The sequence below is a fragment of the Tachypleus tridentatus genome, chromosome 1 (genome assembly GCF_004210375.1).
Source record: "Tachypleus tridentatus isolate NWPU-2018 chromosome 1, ASM421037v1, whole genome shotgun sequence".
In the NCBI taxonomy this organism is placed as follows: domain Eukaryota; kingdom Metazoa; phylum Arthropoda; class Merostomata; order Xiphosura; family Limulidae; genus Tachypleus; species Tachypleus tridentatus.
This window is the reverse complement of record NC_134825.1, coordinates 179,358,426-179,364,514: the sequence shown is the minus strand read 5'-3', so window position 1 is coordinate 179,364,514 and position 6,089 is coordinate 179,358,426. Positions and strand designations below refer to the sequence as shown.

The 6,089-nt window shown below is 29.1% G+C and overlaps 1 long non-coding RNA gene across 1 annotated transcript; it reads right to left on the bottom strand.

The window, feature by feature from the left end:
- Window positions 1-1,027: 1,027 nt before the first annotated feature.
- Window positions 1,028-5,537, bottom strand: LOC143257429 (uncharacterized). The gene is made up of 2 exons (XR_013031853.1): window positions 5,368-5,537; window positions 1,028-2,242 (listed from the first exon to the last, which is right to left on the bottom strand). It is a non-coding gene; the product is annotated as an uncharacterized LOC143257429 (long non-coding RNA).
- Window positions 5,538-6,089: the final 552 nt, after the last annotated feature.

The following is a 6,089-nucleotide window of genomic DNA, read 5'->3' as shown; positions in this document are numbered from 1 at the left end:
TCTCTTGGTACATTCCTGTTCAGTACAAGTGCTTTCTGTATGGATCATGCCTACACTTTTATCAATGTGAGATTCTAGCTATAGTGTTGGTGGATCGTAAGTATTATTGGAAACCATTTTCATTATAAGAAAAATGTTAACTTCAGATAACTTTACAAAATAAGGATTTAGAGACTTCTAATTTTTCAGTAATCTTGTAATTTGTAAGAAACTAAATCTGGAATGTAATTACCACTTTTCTGTTCTTTAAGTCATAATAAATAACATGTTGCTGTTTACTTTATTTGTAGTTTTATTACTTATAAAATCCTACTTTTTTATTTACTTTTGCACTTCTAAAATAATTAAGACAACTTGTCATTTTCATTTATATCTCCTGGTAATATTGAAACATGAATGTTGTAAAATGTCTTTGAAGTTGATATGGTCATGTGAAGATTGTATGCAAAATGGTGTCAGTTGGCCAAAATGGCCATCAACTTAATTAACTTCTAAATACATAAGGATATTATGATTTCAGAATTTAAATAATAAGTTAAAAAGTAACTGAAACATTGAAGGGAATATTTTACTAATAATTGTGTTGTTTGTTCTAAGTTTAATTTGAAATTTGCAAATAGGATTTGATTTTATACTGTATCTGTAAAACTAAATATGTTCTATAATTAAGGACTTTTGTGATTTTCTTTTCCAATGTTCTTTTTGTGAGTTGTCTCTTAGACATATTCATAAGAATGTTTGGATTTTGAAATTTTCTCCCAGGAAATTATAAGTATCCAACATTGTCACTATGTTGTAGAAATGACACTAAACATAAAGCATTGTAAAACTATCTCCAATTTGCACATCTCAAACAGTGTTGCTACGACCTGTGTTTAGGTCTGAGTATTATTAGGACACCTGCATTGTTTTATTGCTACTAACAGTAGTAGAGATCTGGGCTTAGATAAGATCCAAGGTCAGTAATAATTATTTATACACACACAAATGTAGATTAGATTAGAAAGTAACCTACCTAAATTACTTGTTCTAATAAGCTACATTTTAATACATGTATATAAGCTCCCACATGACCTGCACTGTTTGAGGTAATCTACTTAACACAGACAACAATAACATACTTTAACAATATGCATATACTCAATCTGAAACCTGGTTAAACAATGTTTTGTTCAATAACATAATAGTAATCAACCAAATAACTATAAGAAGTCCTGTATTTACACTGGTATTTGGGACCTGTAGTCATGGTAACAAAACATGAAATCTTGATTTTTATTCAAAGTACACTTCCTCTTGGAAAAAATAGCATTATTAACCCTTTCTCCGTAAACATCTTTTTTTGTGCATGTAACTCAAGGTTCTTGTGAGTTACATTTAAAAGTTGATTAAACTATTTTATTTTTATGATATACTCATAAACAGACATAGCTCATAATCCATATTTTAATAGAATACAAGTTTAAAGATTTTACTTTCAGAAGGCAATATTTAAAATAGAAAAACTAGAATTTTCTTGTGTAAGAATTGCAACATTTTCTCTCAAAGCCTTTTCTTCTTTAATTTATTTACCACCTCTCCAAGAAGTAAAAAATGAAATTTAATGTAAATCACTTATTATGATATAATTTTGCTTAGGCATACTATAATTTTTCATAGCCTTTGATATTACTTGATTCCAAAGACATGAAATCAAATCCATCTTGCCACACTCACCTGTGACGTCTTCTTTATTAGAAATTACCAATAAGTGTTTGAGCCACTCAATACGGTGTTACTTAAAAACCAATAGAAAGCCATGGTTTTTTATCTGTCAAGTGATTTATCGTATTGCAATGTTTCCTGTAAATATAATTCCATATTTTACTTTCAATTCAACCTTGATTGCCATGGGAAATGCAATGTGTAAAATAGGAATATCTTTAGTTTAGTTAGGTTAAATTAAGTAAAATAAGTAACACTGTTACTACTAATAATAATAGGCCTGGTATGGCCAGGTGGATTAAAGTGTTTGACTCGTAATCTGAGGGTTGCGAGTTTGAATCCCTGTCACAAAAAACATGCTTGCCCTTTCAGCTGTTGGAACGTCATAATGTGATGGTCAATCTCACTATTCGTTGGTAAAAGAGTAGCCCAAGAGTTGGCAGTGGATGGTGATAACTAGCTGCCTTCCCTCTTGTCTTGCACTGCTAAATTAGGAACAACTAGTGCAGATAGTCCTTGTATAGCTTTGCACGAAATTCTAAACAAAAATAAACATAAAAAAGGTTGTATTGTGATGCCAAGAACTGAAATAATACTGTAAACAAAATTTTAAAAAATACCAAAAACACACAAACAAACAAAAAACTAATAATATTTTAAAAAATGTTCATGAGTAGCTCGTGCATAATGGAATTCAAAAGCATAACAAGAGCTGCATATTTGTCACATGATTTACCACTTATTAAGGCATGAATAGTAATTAGTCAGGGGTTATAAAGGCAATAAAACAATAAAATTTAACAATGTATGTACATTCACATGCTATTATGATCATAAAACTATTTAGTATAAACATAAGTAGTTTAATATCACAATTTGAAGTCCTATTTCTTTACTGTTTCAGGAGTTACACCAGTAACAAGGCTTCAGGTTCAGATATTACACAAAAAAGTTTGTGATTTTTGAGACTAAAGAAAAAGTATTTTTAATCTAAACATGGAAATGAACACTCAGACCAGTATGCAGAAATTATCTATTTATATATTTATACATATATAAGTATTCATAGATAAATTTTTAGTAAAAATACTCCATTAACAATATTATCTTTAGTGTGCAAAAAACTTGTGTTTACTTAAAGCCTGTCAAAATGATATGAATACATTGTAATACTACAACAAGCACAGAATAATTGTAATACTATAACAAGCACAGAATAATTATGAACACATTGTAATACTACAACAAGCACAGAATAATTATGAACACATTGTAATACTACAACAAGCACAGAATAATTATGAACACATTGTAATACTATAACAAGCACAGAATAATTATGAACACATTGTAATACTATAACAAGCACAGAATAATTATGAACACATTGTAATACTATAACAAGCACAGAATAATTATGAACACATTGTAATACTTATAACAAGCACAGAATAATTATGAATACATTGTAATACTATAACAAGCACAGAATAATTATGAACACATTGTAATACTATAACAAGCACAGAATAATTATGAACACATTGTAATACTATAACAAGCACAGAATAATTATGAATACATTGTAATACTATAACAAGCACAGAATAATTATGAATACATTGTAATACTATAACAAGCACAGAATAATTATGAACACATTGTAATACTATAACAAGCACAGAATAATTATGAATACATTGTAATACTATAACAAGCACAGAATAATTATGAATACATTGTAATACTATAACAAGCACAGAATAATTATGAACACATTGTAATACTATAACAAGCACAGAATAATTATGAACAATACTATAACAAGCACAGAATAATTATGAACACATTGTAATACTATAACAAGCACAGAATAATTATGAACACATTGTAATACTATAACAAGCACAGAATAATTATGAACACATTGTAATACTATAACAAGCACAGAATAATTATGAACACATTGTAACACTATAACAAGCACAGAATAATTATGAACACATTGTAATACTATAACAAGCACAGAATAATTATGAACACATTGTAATACTATAACAAGCACAGAATAATTATGAACACATTGTAATACTATAACAAGCACAGAATAATTATGAACACATTGTAATACTATAACAAGCACAGAATAATTATGAACACATTGTAATACTATAACAAGCACAGAATAATTATGAACACATTGTAATACTATAACAAGCACAGAATAATTATGAACACATTGTAATACTATAACAAGCACAGAATAATTATGAACACATTGTAATACTATAACAAGCACAGAATAATTATGAACACATTGTAATACTATAACAAGCACAGAATAATTATGAATACATTGTAATACTATAACAAGCACAGAATAATTATGAACACATTGTAATACTATAACAAGCACAGAATAATTATGAACACATTGTAATACTATAACAAGCACAGAATAATTATGAACACATTGTAATACTATAACAAGCACAGAATAATTATGAACACATTGTAATACTATAACAAGCACAGAATAATTATGAATACATTGTAATACTATAACAAGCACAGAATAATTGTTAGGTCAGTTCCTGGGATTGAGCCTGTCATGAGAAAGTTAAACTATGAAGAATCAATCAAAGTTTTTATGTCAGTCACACACATTCTTTAACGTTTTAGGTTTGAAACATTATTTTTTTGGACCATTTGGTCCTGGACAAGTTATTAGTGTTCTCACTCACTAACTTATACCTTATTGTACTTTTCAGTCTTGTGTCCTTTCTGAGATATTTCATAAAGTGATATGACAGTAATTTTGAAAGTGTTTTTCTACATTTCCTTCTAGTGTAGAACAGGAGGGTGTTTGTTTGATCTCTCTTTACAGTTAGCTATTATTGTGGTAGGGAACCAGTTCGTTAACACCGTGGTGGAAATGGGTATTCCGTTAGTTTTTTAGTTAAAATAAATATTTATTGTAATAATTTTATGTAAGAACATTTTCTATGACAGTTGGCTCATTTTGAGACATAAGAACTGTGCTGCAGTTTTTTTTTGAAAAGTGATTTTGATGTTTTCAAGATTCACAGTTTATTAATGTTCAGTCAAACATGGTGTAAGTCATGTTTCGTCTGATAAGATATAATTTGGCATTAGCACTCCCAAGTAAATACAGTACTAACTCTACTGTTAGTAAACTTAATACAGTTTTACTACTGTTACCTTGTACATTAAAACACGCAATTACTTACTTTAACTGATAGTAAAAGACTTAGGTCATCGTAAGACTTTTCAAAAAGTTTCATGTTGAATTCACCAAACCTCTGTCATGTCTCTAATATTGATTGTTAGGTGACGAATTAGTGAAAAAAATTACCATAAATTATCATAAAAATAAATGAAAAGCGATACGTCCAACATTTGTTTTGTTTGTTACACTTTCTATTTCCTCCTATAACATTTTTTCAGTAATACTGTGAGATTCCTAATCTCAAAATCAATTTTAAAGTTTTAAAGATCCATTTTTATACAGACTAGTTAAATCCAGTTTCTGGAGTCCTCCATAATAAGTTTTCGTGTATTTGAACTGTATCTAGTAACCTCAAACTTAACACTGCATCTTACCTCCTATCTTATCTTATCTTATCATAAATGTGATAGTACCTTTGGATATGTTCACTAGTATAAATCCAACTTTTTACAATGCTCGGGCATGTCCATGTGGTTAAAGCACTCGACTCGTAATCCGAGGGTCTTGGGCTCAAATCCCCGTCACACCAAACGTTCGCCCTTCCAGCCATTATAATGAGGCAGTCAATCCCATTATTCGCTGGTAAAAGAGTAGCCCAAGGTAGTGATTACTATCTGTCTACTCTAACACTATTAAATTAAGGACACATAACCATCGTGTAGCTTTGCTCGAAATTCAAAATAAACAAAAACTTCACACCTGCTTGTAGTGTTTTCAAGTAGTTATAGTAATAACTAGAAATCCTAAATTAGCCAAGAATTTAAGGGATGAAAGGTATCAAAATGTATATTAACACAATTATGGACTTCTATTCAATATAATTTGTTCAAAAATTACAAAATAATGTCGCAAAAGTCTATTGGACGCAAGTAATAAAGTTAATGTATGAAGAAATTAATGTGAAAGTAGCAAACTAAAGTTGCCATATTTAGGTGAACTTTAAGTAGGTATACATGAGTTTTAAAACAATAAAACCTATTGATTAGGAGAAGCTATGTTGCTACTAACTATTTGTTCAATAAGATATCAAAAACATATTTTTAATCTTAAGTATCAGATCTTTGTATTTTAACTCAGTTTTATACAAAAATGTGCTGAAAAATTCATCTGCTTCCTTACAAACACAGACCTAAAT